The sequence below is a fragment of the Erinaceus europaeus genome, chromosome 5 (genome assembly GCF_950295315.1).
Source record: "Erinaceus europaeus chromosome 5, mEriEur2.1, whole genome shotgun sequence".
NCBI lineage: Eukaryota > Metazoa > Chordata > Mammalia > Eulipotyphla > Erinaceidae > Erinaceus > Erinaceus europaeus.
In genome coordinates this window covers 136,574,695-136,590,865 of record NC_080166.1, presented here as the reverse complement: position 1 = coordinate 136,590,865, position 16,171 = coordinate 136,574,695, and the positions used below count along the sequence as shown (strand labels likewise).

At 44.4% G+C, this 16,171-nt stretch overlaps 1 protein-coding gene across 1 annotated transcript in view; it reads left to right on the top strand.

The window, feature by feature from the left end:
* The window catches only part of NALF1 (NALCN channel auxiliary factor 1), a 566,278-nt gene that overhangs the window by 60,240 nt on the left and 489,867 nt on the right, over positions 1 to 16,171 (top strand). The gene's annotated exons all lie outside the window — the stretch shown is intronic.

Here is a 16,171-nt window from a genome sequence, read left to right as displayed (position 1 = left end):
GTGTGAGAGAGAGAGAGAGAGAGAGAGGGGCCATTCCAGAGGAAAGCATGTCTGTGCTTATCCTATTCAAAAGATGACTGGGAGGGGCTTGTTAGGACTTGGGAATCTCTCTGGAAGACTCTAGAACATAAATTAATTGACTTTATTTTTATTATTTAATTTTTTTACTAGTTAGCTTTTTTATTTTCTCTTGTGTCTTCTTGTTTTTAAATTTTATTAGTGGTTTACAAGATTATGAGAAAACTGGTATATAATTCTACACCTTTCATACTACCAGAGTTCTGTGTCCCTATTCCATTCATTGGAAACTGTTGACTGTCATTTCTATAAATGTCTATCTATATCTTTATACATTTTATATGGTCCTGCCTTCTCTTCTCTTTTTTATATTTGTTTATTTATCCCCTTTTGTTGCCCTTGTTTTATTGTTATAGTTATTATTGTTGTGTTATTGATGTTGTTGGATAGGACAGAGAGAAATGGAGAGAGGAGGGGAAGACTGAGAGGGGGAGAGAAAGATAAACACCTGCAGACCTGTTTCACCACTCGTGCCTTCTCTTCTTTTCTAAGTCCACCTTTACCTGTTACTCCTTCTGAATGTCCTTCCTTTTTTTCCTCTTCTCTCTCTGGGTCCTGATGGAGCTGGAGTTCAGAGCCCTCTGGTAATTGGCATCTATCATTTCTCCCCCTCTGGGAGGATGGACCCAAATTCTTTATGAAGATGCAGAAGGTGGGAGTTCTGGCTTCTGTCATTGCTTCTCCACTGGACATGGGTGTTGGCAGGTGGATCCACACCCCCAACCTGTGTCTGTCTGTCCCTAGTGGGGCAGGGCTCTGGGGAGGGGAGGCTCCAGGACACATGGGTGAGGGCGTCTGCCCAGGGAATTCAGGGTGGTGTCATGGCAGCATCTGCAACTTGGTGGCTGAACGTCAGTAAGATAGAAAGCAGGACAAATTGTTTAATAATCAAGACCAGAACCTAAAGGTAAGAACATAGCAGGTGCGATTTGGGATGTTCACATTGGAAGAGTCACCTGGACACCTGGGAAGGGAACAGATATCACTTTGCAATTGACAGAGAAATAAATTAGTGTTTTAAAGCAAAAACAGTCAAGCTCATCAGTTCTTAAAGCTTTATCCCAAGACTGGTTATCCCCATATTCTGGCTGCTAAGATTTTATCTAAATAATGTCCTCTAAGTCTTTAGAAGACAGAGCTATTCTTCAAGGTCAGCTTTCCGTTATCTCTGAGCTGCAGGAAGGCTCCTTGAGTGTATGGATGCAACTTCTCTTCTCCCCTCCCTCCTGCAAGCAGAAGCAAACATGACTGGAGCAGACTCTGCTGTCTTGTGATCCGCCTGGTAGCAATTTAGCCTTGCCAGAAAGGTTAAGTTGTGTCACCCTGCTGAAACATGCGAGGCCTACGAGTAGCGTGCTTTGTGCTCAGAGAACTCCCTCGCTCTGCCAGCTCTGCCAGCAGAAAATGAAGGCAGGCTGCTAACAGCAGAACACACTCACTGCAGCCACAGAGAGCGATCACTTTCTGCTTTTCCTCTTTGCCCCTCCAAGAGGCCCCAGATTATGGCGGCCTCTGTCAGACTCTCCTCATCTCCCTGGGATGGATCTTTCTCACACATGTAGTGTTTTCCTGCCTCACAAAGCTGAAAACAACAACAACAATAATCAATTATTTCAAACATAAAACCTCTTTAGCTTCCCTTACAAGTCCTTACAGAAGGTTATTTTCATCTTTCTTTCTTTCTTTCTTTCTTTTTTTAACTTTTCACTGGAACTGTCTTCCCTGGTAATATTTTTTCTTTTTCTTTTTTAATCTTTTTAAATTTTTTATATTTATTTATTTATTTATTTTCCCTTTTGTTGCCCTTGTTTTTCATTGTTGTTATTGATGTCGTCATTGTTATGTAGGACAGAGAGAAATGGAGAGAGGAGGGGAAGACAGAGAGGGGGAGAGAAAGACAGACAAGTGCAGACATGCTTCACCGCCTGTGAAGCGACTCCCCTGCAGGTGGGGAGCCAGGGGGCTCCAACCAGGATCATTACCCCAGTCCTTGCACTTCATGCCATGTGTGTTTAACCTACTACACTGCCACCCGACTTCCCATATTTTTAAAATTATCTCTATTGGATAGAGACATCCAGAAATCAAAAGGGAAGGGGGAAGTTAAAAGGGAGAGGGAGGGGGAAGGGAAGAGAGAGAGAGAGACAGACAGAGACAGAGAGAGAGACTGCTTCACCACTTGCAAAACTTTCCCCCTGCTGGTAGGAGTTCCTGAATATTCAATAATTTATCCTGTTTTATATCTTAATGCTTTTCAGCCACCAAGTTGCAGATGCTACCATGATGCCATCCTGACTTCCCTGGGCAGATGACCCCATCCATGTGTCCTGGAGCCCCACCTCCCCAGAGCCTTAGTAATATTTTAAAAGTGGCATTTAGGATTTGCAGTTTGTAACTTGATGAGCCTGTCAGTTACAGGGGTATAATCTCACCTAAGTGCAAAGCTACTTCTACTTTCAAGTCTTGTTATTTACTACTGCATCTGGGTTCTTCTTATTTGACCTGAACATAAGAGATCTTAAATCATACTGCGGTGACCAGAAGTTTGCTCCTCACAATGATTTTAATACCTTCCTTTCTCCCCCACCTTCTTCTTCTTCTCCTTTCTTTTCCTTTAGAAATTTGTGTTATCTAGTCTTCATTCTAAAACACATCCGGGAATTAAGAGTCAAGTGATACTAGTTTTCAAAAAGACCTTTAAATGATGACGACATAGCTAATGTAGCGTGATTAAACAGTGATCGATGGTCTGTTCTGCCCCTGATCTTATGTGAGAGTCCCCTGCTGGACAACCTGAAATGCTTCTGGACCTTTGTCATTTCAATCTGGAAGCCGCCCTGTGCAGAATCAGCTCTGTCATGAAGAGAGGGGCTGAGTGCAGAAGCCTTAAGTAGCTTATTTCAGGGATGGATTTCATTTTGATCTTAGTTGAAATGTAAGAATGGTAAGAATTCAGATACAGTCTCTGCCATAAAATGCATCATGAAAATCCACTTCATCTGTTCATTTCCCCAGTTTAAATAGGGCTCCAAGATGCTCAAAACTGCCAGTGTGACTTTTTATTTTTTTCTATTAGATCTTCACTATCCAGGGAGAAAATCGTCATCTTCACACAACTTTACATTTCCTCATCCTTGCAAGTTCTTTCCTCCTCCATCATATATATATATATATATATATATATTTTTTTTAATTTTATTAATAAACAGGAAACACTGACAACACCATAGTGTAAGAGGGGCACAACTCCACACAATTCCCACCACCAGAACTCCGCATCCCATCCCCTCCCCTGACAGCTTTCCTATTCTTTATCCCTCTGGGAGTATGGACCCAAGATCATTGTGGGATGCAGAAGGTGGAAGGTCTGGCTTCTGCAATTGCTTCTCTACTGAACATGGGCATTGACAGGTCAATCCATACTCCCAGCCTGTTTCTCTCTTTCCTTAGTGGGGCAGGATCTGGGGAAATGAAGCTCCAGGACACATTGGTGGGGTTGTCTGCCCAGGGAAGTCTGGTTGGCATTATGTTAATATCTGGAACCTGGCAGCTGAAAAAACAGTTAACACAATATCCAAACAAATTTTTGACTAATTATCAACCTACAGGCTGGAATAGTGCTGATAAAGATTGGGGGGGGGGGGTGTCTCCGTTTTGAAGATAGCTAGTAGGCCTATTTTAGTTATATTCCAAAGTGCCCATGACTCTACTAGTTTTTGCCTGAGCCTGAAATCTGATATGCAGGTGGATCCAAGTTGTTGTCTGGGGAGAGGATGTCATGGCTGGAAAAAGGGCTAGAAAGCTGGATCAGGGAAGAGAGTAGCTCCCTATTATGGGAAAGGGGTATAAATACTGTTGGCTGTAGACCCCATCGATCTGGTCTAGGGCCCTCCTCTATCATATTAAGAGTCAACCATCTTAAGCACAGACTTCCCAGGATAGGTTGCAATTCCTAATAGAACATATGCCGTGTGTGTAGCCTGTGAGCACTATTCCAACAGCTAAACAAAGAACAGGGCTGTGTGAAGCACTCTGGGGTGTTTCCCATATTGATTTCCAGCTCTCACAAGTAACATTCTGTAGGGCAGGTGCTGAGGAGAATAATAACAATGCTGGCAGCCAGTGCCCTGGCCGCCATGTCCTCTAGTGCTGCAGACAGCAGCCCCTCAGCGGCATCTTCCATGTATGTGTCCCGCGTGTCAGGTGCTTACGGGGGCCTTCTCCCGTGTGGGCTGGTCTCTCACAGCTAGACAGCTGCAGGCTCCTCCCATCTTCCTCTCATTCTGAAGATAATCCTCAGCAGGTCAAAGAAGAAATAATAAAAATGGAGAGAGGGATTTATTCGAGGTCTAGGCCCATCATATCTGTTTGGGAATCTCAGGACTCCCCAGCTGATGGGGTGGCCTGATAGTGACTAAGATTCATCCTTAAAGTCTGCCAGTCTCTTACCCTTATCCAGCTTTTGCAGTCCTTGCTTTGATAAGGTTAGCTTTGGAGTGAGTGAGAGAACTGTAATAGGAAGTAGGTGAGGAGGGTATCTAGGTCTATGGGTTCTAAAATTGAGGCAGCTTGGAACGTTCCTAATTGTGACCACAGAATGTGAGCTCAGATCTACAGGGATGCAGAGGTCACATAGGCGTCTAAGCTGAATATGGGCCCCAGATCAGTTGGGGTTTACAAATCGATGGGGTTACAGTCAACAATATTTATACCCCTTTCCCATATATGGAAGCTATTCTCTTCCCTGATCCAGCTTTCTGGCCCTTTTTCCAGCCATGACATCCTCTCCCCAGACAACAACTTGGGTCCACCTGCATATCAGATGTCAGGCTCAGAAAGAAACACTAGTATAGTCATGGGCCCTTTGAGATATAAAATGTAAAATAGGCCTACTAAGTATCTACAAAACAAGAGACCCCCAAATCTTCACGTGCACTAATCCAGCCTTTAGGTTCATAATTAGTCAACAATTTGTTTTGCTCTATATGTTAACTCTTTTATCAGCCGCCAGGTTCTAGATGCTACCGTGATGCTAACCTGGCTTCCCTGGGCAGACAACCCCACCAAGGTGTCCTGGGGCCATGCTTCCTGAGATCCCTACTCCACTAGGGAAAGAGAGAGACAGGCTGGGAGTATGGATTGACCTGTCAACGCCCATGTTCAGCGGGGAAGCAATTACAGAAGCCAGACCTTCTACCTTCTGCAACCCTCAATGACCCTGGGTCCATACTCCCAGAGGGATAGAGAATAGGAAGCTATCAGGGGAGGGGATACAGAGCTGTGGTGGTGGAAATTGTGTGGAGTTGTACCCCTCTTACCTATTGTTCTTGCCAGTGTTTCCTATATATAAAAAGAAATAATAACATACATTGTTAATCAAGGACTGAGTGTGGAATTCCCTTCCCCCAGTCGCAGTTTAGCACTTATATTTCCATATGCTAAACTCTTCTGATCTTATCAGGAACCTCCATGCAACATTCAAGACATTCAGCTAAATACCAGAGAGCATTCGATGCTCCTGATTCAAGAATGACTCTTGACTAATGAGCAGTGATTAATTCTCAGGTCAGTTGACAGGTATTTCCTGTGAGTTTGCTTTTGTATGCAGAATGGTGTTCTGCCTGCCTAGGAGATGCAGAGGTCAGAGGCACCATGGCCTGAAACCGTCAGGTCTCATGGACAAGAACCATATCTAGATGTGAATGTTGTCTGGTTAGCAAATGTTGCTGCTGTAAGATGAAGACTCATTTAGTTACTATTTGGAGATTGTTTTGTTTTGTTTGTTTGTTTGCTCTCCATGCTAAACAGAAAGCTGTATGTGGAAAGGCATAGTGAACACTGCCACATAATAAACAGAAAATAAAACAGTATCTTGGGTCTTACACATCACAAAGTGCTACCAAAGTGTTTTATGCATTTTCCCTTAATAAAAGTTACAGAACTGTTCAACTCAGAAAGATGGCTGATCAAAAACTTGACCAAAATTCCTTGCTTTGCATTTTCTGTTACCTTTCATTCTTCTCGATGGATGTTGCCTATAAAATCCCATCTGAACTCTGATGGATGGAGGACCGATTTATTACTTTTCTTTGCCATCCCAAAACAGAACAGTTAAATTGCCACGTTAACATTTAGCCTTGCCATCATTTCTCTTTTTTTAAAATAACTTTTTAAGATATTTGTTTATTCCATTTTGTTACCCTTGTTGTTTTTATTGTAGTTATTATTGTTGTTGTTGGATTGGAACAGAGAAATGGAGAGAGGAGGGGAAGACAGAGAGAGGGAGAGAAAGACAGACATCTGCAGACCTGCTTCACCGCCTGTGAAGTGACTCCCCTGCAGTTCGGGAGCCAGGTATTGGAACCGGGATCCTTAAACCGATCCTTCTGCTTCACACCACCTGAACTTAACCTACTGCGCTACCACCCAACTCCCCCATTTCTGTTCTTTAGAATAGAAAACATAATGGTAGATACAGCCCGGTCTCTTTCCCACTGGTAACTGGTTCTTTAAAGATATTCTTTCATAGTAATAAGAACAGAGAAAACAAAAGCAAAATGGGGGAGGGAACATTTGGGTGAGACATAAAATCATTCTTTGTTGTGTGCTGCTAAATGTATTCATGAGGCCAGGAAGGAAACAGTGATCATTACGTGTTGGGCAGTAGGCCAGCTCCCCCCTGCTTAACGCTGTGGTCTATTTACATAATCACTGTTTTACCTGAGAACCGCCCTGCCTGCAGGGCACTAGTTTAATCCCACTGGTTCACACTCTCTTTTTGCTCCGCCCCCTCTCCTAGTCACACCCTCTTTTCCACCACTAGTTTGCACTCTCTTTTCTCTTCACCCTCTCTACGTCACATCCTGTTTCCACTCTACTTGGGGAGTATAAATACAGCTGCTTTTCTGATTAAACACACATGGAATTGCCTTCCAGCTCCATGAGTCCCAGAGTCTCTTTCCTGCGATGCTAGCCCAGCACAAGTTCCTGATCCCTCTCCCATGCAGCAGCCTAGGTTGGCTCCAGTCGAGTTCTCTCCAACCCAGAGAGCACATGCTCAGGAAGAAGCACCCTCAGGCTATCCCGGCAATTACATGCAGGGTTAAAAATTAGACCTGATGGATTTAAGATATATTTGGGACTCTCTTAGTAGTCACAGAGACAGTTCAACTACATTTATAGGTATATTACTTTTTAAAGTCCAGAATTCATAAAGAAACTCAGTCCTGAATATGTGTTTTCCAGGCTCTAGTGATCTATTTTTTTTAATTTAATTAGTTAGTTAATTTGGTAGGATAGAGGGAAATTGAGAGAGGAAAGGGGCAAATTGTTTAATAAACAGGAACCCAAAGGTAGGAATAGAACAAATGAAACTAAGGTTCTTTCTCTGTGTGGGAAGAAGCTAGGGAGTCTATGTTAGGTGTGTTCCAAGGGGCCCATGACTTCAGTAATTTTTTTCCTGAGCCTGACAACTAACAGGCAGGTGGACTAAAAGTATTGTCTGGGGAGACAGTGTTAAAGTTGAGGATAGAACTAGAAAACTGGATTAAGCCAAAGAATAGCTCCCAAACATGAGGAAAGTATATAAATACCATTAACTGTAATTCCCATCCATCTTCCCCAGGGCCATGTCTGTTCATATTCAGCACAGGAGCCTGTATGCCCTCTGAGTCCCTGTCAGTCTGAGCTCACAGTCCAGGCTGTTTTTCTTAATTTCAGGGCCCATCTCAGTTCTAGTGGAAGAAAACAGGATGCAACGTTGCTAAACCCCAGATCACCTGACAATACTTTCAGTTTACTGGTTGTAACTATCACTGGACAGCAGAAGGGTGCCATAGGCTGTCTCGTTCACTCAGGCACTGTAACAACCAAGACATGTATGAGTAGAGTGATACGTCACCCCAGATGCTTCACTCTCCAGACCTTACTTTTGAGGTCCATGTCCTGAGAAACTTGAGTCTGTCTCGCTACTTAAAATAAAGCCACATGAAACTGTGTCATAAGTGATGCTATGTGAATCTTTTAGATACCAGTATGTTCAAACAGGAAGCAGATCTCACAGTCTCCTTGGACCAGTGTTTTGTGTTGTTGTAGTCAGACATACACGGGGTACCTAATTATAACCCAGGGCTGTTTTGAGATCACCAGAAAGATGAAGCAATTGCCTGATTGAGATTGGCTGATGCCAGTTAGTCTGTCTTTTTTTTTAATGGTGAATTCTAGGCTGATAAACCACACCCCTTTTTCTTCTAACACATTTCTTATTTTAATATGTTCATTTAATGTCTCTGGTTAAGTTTTGGCCTTGGGGGTACCATTCTTGCCAGACTTTGCTAATTTATTCAGGATTTAGTAACAGTAGCGTTGGACATTAAGCCAGCCCCCTGCTTTGCCCCTGCTGCATTGCTGACACTATGGCCTATTTACATAATCATTGTTTTGCCTGAAAGATTCCCTACCCATTCCTTTGATCTATCTTCTTTCTACCTTGTGACCCGCCCTGCCTACAGGGTGTATTAATCCTGCCAGTTAAAATGCTAGCAACTGTTGTTACAGAAACTTTTTATCTTCCCACTCTTTCTGCTCTCCAACCCCTTTCCCAGCCATCCCAGTCCTTGCTGGGAAATTGTGCTGATGCAGTCACATCTGCCATGTTGTCCCCTCAGGGTACTGCTAGTTCTCGCTAGTTCCCGCGAGAGTTGGGACATTCTCGGAGTGCCTGTTCAGCCATGTTGTGCCCTCAGGGCATTGTCTATATCCCTGCGATATTTGGAGTGTTTTGGTTACTCCTCCCCCCTCCCATTCTCACAAGAGTTATTATCCTATCCTGGAGTGCTTTGGTTACTCCTCCCCCTTCCCATTCTTGGGAAAGCTACTCCTATAAAAGCCCTTCTTCTTCCGCACCTCGCTCTCTTGCCAGCACTTCACTCCAGTGCTCAGACGCAGGAAAGGTTACTGCGTGAGGCGGCCATTTTCTCTATCTCCACGTGGCCCAACCTGCCTCTCTAGCACCCAACTCTGAGGTGCCAGTGCAAATAAAGATTTGTGTTTCCTCTTTGCTCCAGACCCCCTCTCTCTCTTCTCTGCAGCCTGCGCACAACAACAAGTCCTGACCTGCCACTTCGGTTTTACCCTATAAAGCCCACTTCTGTTCATGGTTTTGCTCTCTTTTTTCTCTCCCACGTCCTGACCTGGAGAAGGGCTGGCGTGCAGAGTGGGAGGTGGCCATTGCAGTTTGGCGCCACGTGGCTTAACCTGCTGTGCTCACACCTGACTCTGGGGCTCCTGCATGAATAAAGATTTGTATTACCATGCCGCCACAAATTCCTGGTTTCTCTCCCGTGACGCAAGCCCGGCACAGTAGTAACTTCATCTGGGAATCCCATGCTTATACTTCTCTGGGTGCTCTGTTGGAATTAAAATGTGTCCTCTGATTTGAGTTCACTTTTTTTTTAATTAGGGGGATTAACGGTTTACAGTCAAATACAGTAGTTGGTCCATATGTAATATTCCTCAGTTTTCTACATAACAGTCTAACCCCCTCTAGATCCTCCTTTGTCATCATGTTCCAGGACCTGAACCCCATCCCCTACCCCCACTCCTTTACTTTGGTGCAAGACACCAAACCCAGTTCAAGTCCTGCTTGGTGTTTCCCCTTCTGTTCTGATTTCTCCAGTTCTGTCCATGAGTGGGATCAGCTCATCTTCATCCTCTTTCTGGCTGATCTCACTTCACAGGATTCCTTCCAGCTCCATCGAAGAGGAGGTGAAGAAGGTGACTTCACCATTGCTAACAGCTGAGTAGTATTCCATGGTGTATCTAGACCACAACTTATTCATCCCTGCCTTGACTTGTGAGTGATGTGTGGAGTGTTCTTTTGATAGTTAATGCTTGTTTGAGAGGGACTTGAAATTGCACTCCTGGTATGATCGCAGTCTTGTGAAATGCTATTCCTGGTACAAAATAAGCTTATTCTCTACCTCAAGCCTCATGGGCTTATGGGCTCATGGGTATCTTTGTTGTTTTTTTTCCTTCTCTTGCAAATGCAAATCCCCACCTGGCAGAAGGCATCAAGAGACTGCAGCCTCTCCCACTGGGTGAAACCCAAGTTTGTCTGACTCAAAGCTTGATTTTCAAAGGAGCTTTTATTTATTTATTTATTTATTTATTTATTTATTTATTTATTTATTGTCTCACAGGCAACCCATCTGCATTGAATATAGTGTCCTCTCTCTTTTCTTTTTCCCATTCTCTCTGAAACAGTCTTCAGTCTGAGGCCTCATTCTTTACTGCCTCTTTACTCTGGAATTAGCCTTGGATCAATCTAAGTAACTGAGGACATGTCACTTGCCCTCACATCTCCTGAGCTGTGTGCTGAGTGTGTCCTAGACCTTTGCTATAGGCAGTCACCAGACCTTCCTCCTGCCCATGCAGAGCCACCAGGATTGTGTGTGTGTGGCTTAATAATTAACAAGACTGTAAGATAACAGAGGTACAGTTCCACACACTTCCCACCACCAGAGTTCTGTGTCCCATCCCATCCATTGGAAGCTTCCCTGTTCTTTATTTCACTGGGAGTTCAGACCAAATTATTTGTTTGACATTTATTCTGTAATTGCTTCTCCACTGGACATGGGTGTTGGCAGGTGGATCCACACCCCCAGCCTGTGTCTGTCTGTCCCTAGTGAGGCAGGGCTCTGGGGAGGGGAGGTTCCAGGACACATGGGTGAGGGCATCTGCCCAGGGAGGTCAGGATGGCATCATGGTAGCAACTGCAACTTGGCAGTTGGAAGGCATTAAGATATAAAGCAGGAAAAAGTGTTTAATAAACAGGAACCCAAAGGTAAGACTAGAGCAGATGAAATTAGAGGTCTTCCTGTGGGAAGAAGCTGGGAAGTCAATTTACTCCCAGTAGATCTGCTTCAGCTGTGACTGTCTTCCATTTGACACAAGTGTGTCTTCCATTTGTCTCCCATGACTGTCTTCCATTTGACACAAGTGTGTCTTCCATTTGTCTTCCATGACTGTCTTCCATTTGACACAAGTTTTTGTGTCTGGTTGTTTGCTCAAGCTGCTTTTTTCAAACACCACACAAGCCTTTATGCTTATGAATTCATGACATTTGCTTCTCAGAAAGTTATGTTTCAAAGCAAATAAAACATGCATTCTGAATAATATATGCCTTTATCTTGTTCTACTTTATCCTCAAAGCAGACTGGAAATTAATAATCAATCTGGGATTTCCCTGATCGGTTTTGCAAGTGTTTATCCTAGGAGAGGTCCAATTATTTCCCCATGCACAGGTACTGTGTAGCATCGCACATTCTCATGTGCAGAAAGGATTAGTCTTTTGTCTTGCTTTCCTTCTGGAAAACCTGCTGCTAGCCAGACCCCAGTTGTTAGTGAGATGTCTGGGTCTGAGCTGTCCTACATCTGCAAACTGCCTCTGGACAGCTCCGGAGTGGCCCACAGCTACTGCCGTTCATGCATGGTCTTGATGGCATTTTCCATATCTACTCATTTATTTAATCACCACTCCCGTCACCAGAGGTCCGTGTCCCCACCCCCATCCCCATTGATCACCACTCTAATTCTCCCATGGTCCTGAAAAATAGGTTGGCATTTTGCTTTGTCCACATCTGTAAATTGTCCGTATTCCACACATGAGTGAACCCGTTCTGTGACTGTCCTTCACCTCCTGACTGGCTTCACTGGGCATTGTCTTCTCCAGTTCCAACCACTTTGTCCCAGAGGACACAATCTCATGCCTTTTTATTGCTGTATAATACTCCATTGAGTCTCTGTCCCAAATTTTTTTATCCACTCACCTGTCAAAGGGAATTTTGGTAGTTTCCAGGTTTTTGGTAATTGTGACTAAAGCCGCTGTGAACATGGGAGTCCATCTCCCCCTTCACATCAGTGTTATTATATCCTGTGGATCAATGCCTAGCAGTGGGATTTCTGGATCTTATGTCATTTCCATCTGTGTTTAAGAGTTCTCCAGAGTGGCTGTACCAGTTTGCAGTAGAGACCCCTTTCCCCTCATCTTCTCCACACTGATCTTTTGTTTCATTGATGGAATCCACTCTCACAGGTGTGAGGTGGGACCCCAGTGTGGTGTTGCTTTGCATTTCTCTGGTGATGAGTGAATTGGAGCATTTCCTCTTAAATCTGTGGGCCATGTGTGTCTCTTCTTTAGAGAACCATTTCTTCAGATCTCCTGCTCGCTTTTTAACTGGGTTGTTCCTTTTTTTTTGTTGAGCTGTAGGAGATCTCTAGAGATGTTTGATATGAACTGCTCGTCTGATGTGTGGTGTGCAAATATCTCTTCCATTTGCTGGGTTTCCTTTTTACCCTTAAGGAATTTTCTTTTGTTGCATAAAGATATCTCTTTGCGTTGGCTGTGCCTCGGCTCACAGGGAGTTCTACGGAGGTCACCTGCTTACAGCTGCAGCTCCACAGCGAGGGCAGGTGGAACATGGGTGCCTCACATGCCCCGTCCTTTCAGCTCTCGAGTGCAATACTGCTTGCAGACCTCCGCTGCCTTCCTCGCCACACACACCTCCACCCTGGAGGCCACAGATGTCACCTGCTTTCTCTTCTTTTTATCCTGAAGCAGGAATATTTACCTCTTGTGGATCCCTAAGAGAACTAAGGAGAAGCCTTTGTCTATTTAGTCAAGTGTTTGGGGGCCAGAGGAACAGCTGATTGGATGAGCAGCTCATGTGCACGTCAAAGTATCTCAACTATCTGGCTGTCAGCTAAGTTACTATAACCTTTCTTTTGCCTCCGGGAGTTATCGGTGGGGCTCGGTGCTGGCACTATGAATCCATGGCTCCTGGACGCTATTTTTTCCATCTTATTGGACAGGACAGAGAGACATTGAGTGATGAGGGGGAGATAGAGAGGGAGAGAGAAGGAGAGATACCTGCAGACCTGCTTCACCATTTCTGAAGCTTCCCCCCTCTACATGTGGGGAGCCGGGGGGCTCAAACCAAGATTATCTCATGGGGTGTGCCACTGCCTGGCCTCCTGATAATCTTTTCGTCTGTGTATGGAAGGTGGGAGTTCTGGAAAGTTTTTTCAGAGGGACACACACACAAAGACAGGAATCTGGGCGGCACACACCCTAAGGTAGGCACACTTAAGGTGAGCTCTCTGATTGGCAGTGACTTTTGGTTTGATTTATGGTTACACCAGTGAAACTCATACGCAGTTGGTTTTACATGCATTGCAAGTCTTACTTGATAGGCTTTGTGCATGGACCTGAAAGATTAGTAGTAGTTAGTGACAGTAAGAGATGCCGTAGTTTTCAGTAAATTCCATATAAATGATGTTTCATTGATTTTTTTTCCCCCAATAATTGACATACATCAAACCAAGAATAAAAGTTTGACAGGGCTACCCTTTAATCCCGAAATTAAAAAAACATAATAATTCTATTGGTATATTGTATTAAATATGAATCCATTTCCTTTTTTTTTACTTTATTGATTAGAGAGAGAAATTGAGGGGGGAGGGGGAGGAAGAGAGGGAGAGAGAGAATCTGGTTGGTAGTGCAGAAGGTCAAGCATACGTCATACAAGAGTGCAAGGACCAGCATAAGGATCCCGGTTCAAGCCCCTGGCTCCCCACCTGCAGGGGAGTCGCTTCACAGGTGATGAAGCAGGTCTGCAGGTGTCTGTCTTTTTCTCCCCCCTCTGTATTCCCCTCCTATCTCCATTTCTCTCTGTCCTATCCAATTACAACAACAAAAAGAGGGCGAAATGGAGAGAGAGAGAGTCACCTGCAATACTGCTTCACCACTCATGAAGTTTCCCCTCTGTGGGTGAGGACCAGGGACTTGAACCAGCATCCTTGCACGTGGTAACATGTTCTCAACTGCATGTGCCCACAGCCAGGCCTGGAAACTCTGTTTCTGTTCTAAATGGAATGTGCTCACTCCCTCACACTGTATCTGTTGCTTCCACCTGGGGCTGGGAAGAAGCACAGTTCTTCACATTCCTGAGTATAATACTTGTCCCTGAGGTGTACAACAGTCTTTTAAAAAAATATTTATTTATTCCCTTTTGTTGCCCTTATTGTTTTATTGTTGTAGTTATTATTATTGTCATCATCGTTGGGTAGGACAGAGAGAAATGGAGAGAGGAGGGGAAGGCAGAGAGGGGGAGAGAAAGACAGACACCTGCAGACCTACTTCACCGCCTGTGAAGTGACTCCCCTGCAGGTGGGGAGCCGGGGGCTCGAACCGGGATCCTTACACTGGTCCTTGTGCTTTGTGCCACCTGCAATCAACCCACTGCGCTACAGCCCGACTCCTGTAAAACAGTCTTATTTCAGAAATATTTATCCAGCCTCTGGTCTGAATCCACTGTAGCATTCAGTTTGTCTAACTCCTCCTCATCACAGCCCTTACCTGATCAGTCCGATGGCTTTAACCCAGGAGGACATTAGCTCTGTATTTTAACTCCTCCTCATCACAGCCCTTGCCTGATCAGTCCGATGGCTTTAACCCAGGAGGACATTAGGTCCTTATTTGTCCCCATTTGTTCCGGAGGCCTTAGAGTGGTCAGCACCAGCAGGGAGATAGTTTGTGTGATATATGATCTTAACACCCTGTGGCCAGACATTTGGAGCACGCATGCTTTCCCACTGCACTGTTCGGCTTTCCTCTGCATGTCCCCCACAGCCCTTGTAAAAATGATGGACTTAGTTTTTCATTGCCTTTTTATTTGCCCATTCTGAGGCTGCAGGAGAAAAGCATTTCGTGATCTATTGTTATTGTGGAAACTGGTATTGTTGTTGTTCCCAGGTGAATTCTTCCGTTGCCATTCCTTTGACCCAGGTTGACCAGAAGGAAGGGAGACAGTCTGCAGGAAGGGAGTGATGTGGAGTAGGAGTAAGTGCAGAACAGGGTTGGGGTGACTTGAGGCTCTGTGTAACTGGTAGCATCCATCAAGCGTGAGTTCTTAGTAGTTAAAAACAATCATAATGACCTTGGGTCCATGCTCCCAGACGATTAAAAAAATAGGAAAGCTATCAGGGGAGAAAATGGGGGAAGTAGATCTGGTGGTGGAGATTGTGTCGAATTATACCCCTCTTATCCTATGTTCTTGTCAGTGTTTCCATTTTATAAATAAAAACATAAAAAGACAATTGGAATGGAAAAGTAGTCCGTGCAAACTCCTCAAATGTCAAAATAAATATCGGTGGGGAGCATTCTGGAGAGTGTTATATCTCCCGCTGGAGATAGAAACAAGGTCTGTGCTCTTAATGCTTTTCATGAGAACCACCATCAGCCTGTCACCTGGAAACCAAATTTGAATGGAGTGAACAACAGGTCTTGGGCAGGACCTTGTATTTTGTTATTTTTCCAAAGTAACAGAATGCTATGTGAAGAAACCCAACTTTTTATTTATTTTTAAAATTTTTAGACATTTTTATTTGTTTATTGCTAGGCTAGCTTTGCAGGCAGGAGACAGACGACCAGGGACTCATGGCTGAGCTGGGAAGCAGTGCTTTATTCATTATTCATCTGCATTTATACTCTCCAGGAAGGAAGTGGTAGGGTGTAAAAACAGGGTGTGACTAGGAGAGGGGGTGGAGCGAAAAGAGAGTGCGAACCGGTGGGATTAAACCAGTGCCCTGCAGGCAGGGCGGGTCTCAGGTAAAGCAGTGATTATGTAAATAGACCACAGTGTTAAGAAATACAACAGAAGGGGTCTTAGAAGCAGAATTAGAAGTAGACCAACAGTTTATTATTGGATAGAGACAGAGAAATTGAGAGGGGAGGGGAAGATAGAGAAGGAGAGACAGAGAGACACCTGCAGCTCTGCTTCACTTCTGCAGATGGGGACCAGGGACTTGAACCTGGGTCCTTGTGCACAGTGATATGTGCCCTTAACCAGGTGCTCCCCCAGTTGGCCCTAAGACCCAGATTTAAAAATATTTTTGGTATTGTGTTTTAGTATCAAACTACTGAGCTAGATCCCCAACTCCTGCTAGATCCCCAACTCCCGCTTATTGTGTGTTCATAGCTACTCCCTAAACTACTTATGGGATGGCTGCCTCACTGGAAGCCAACTCCACAGAA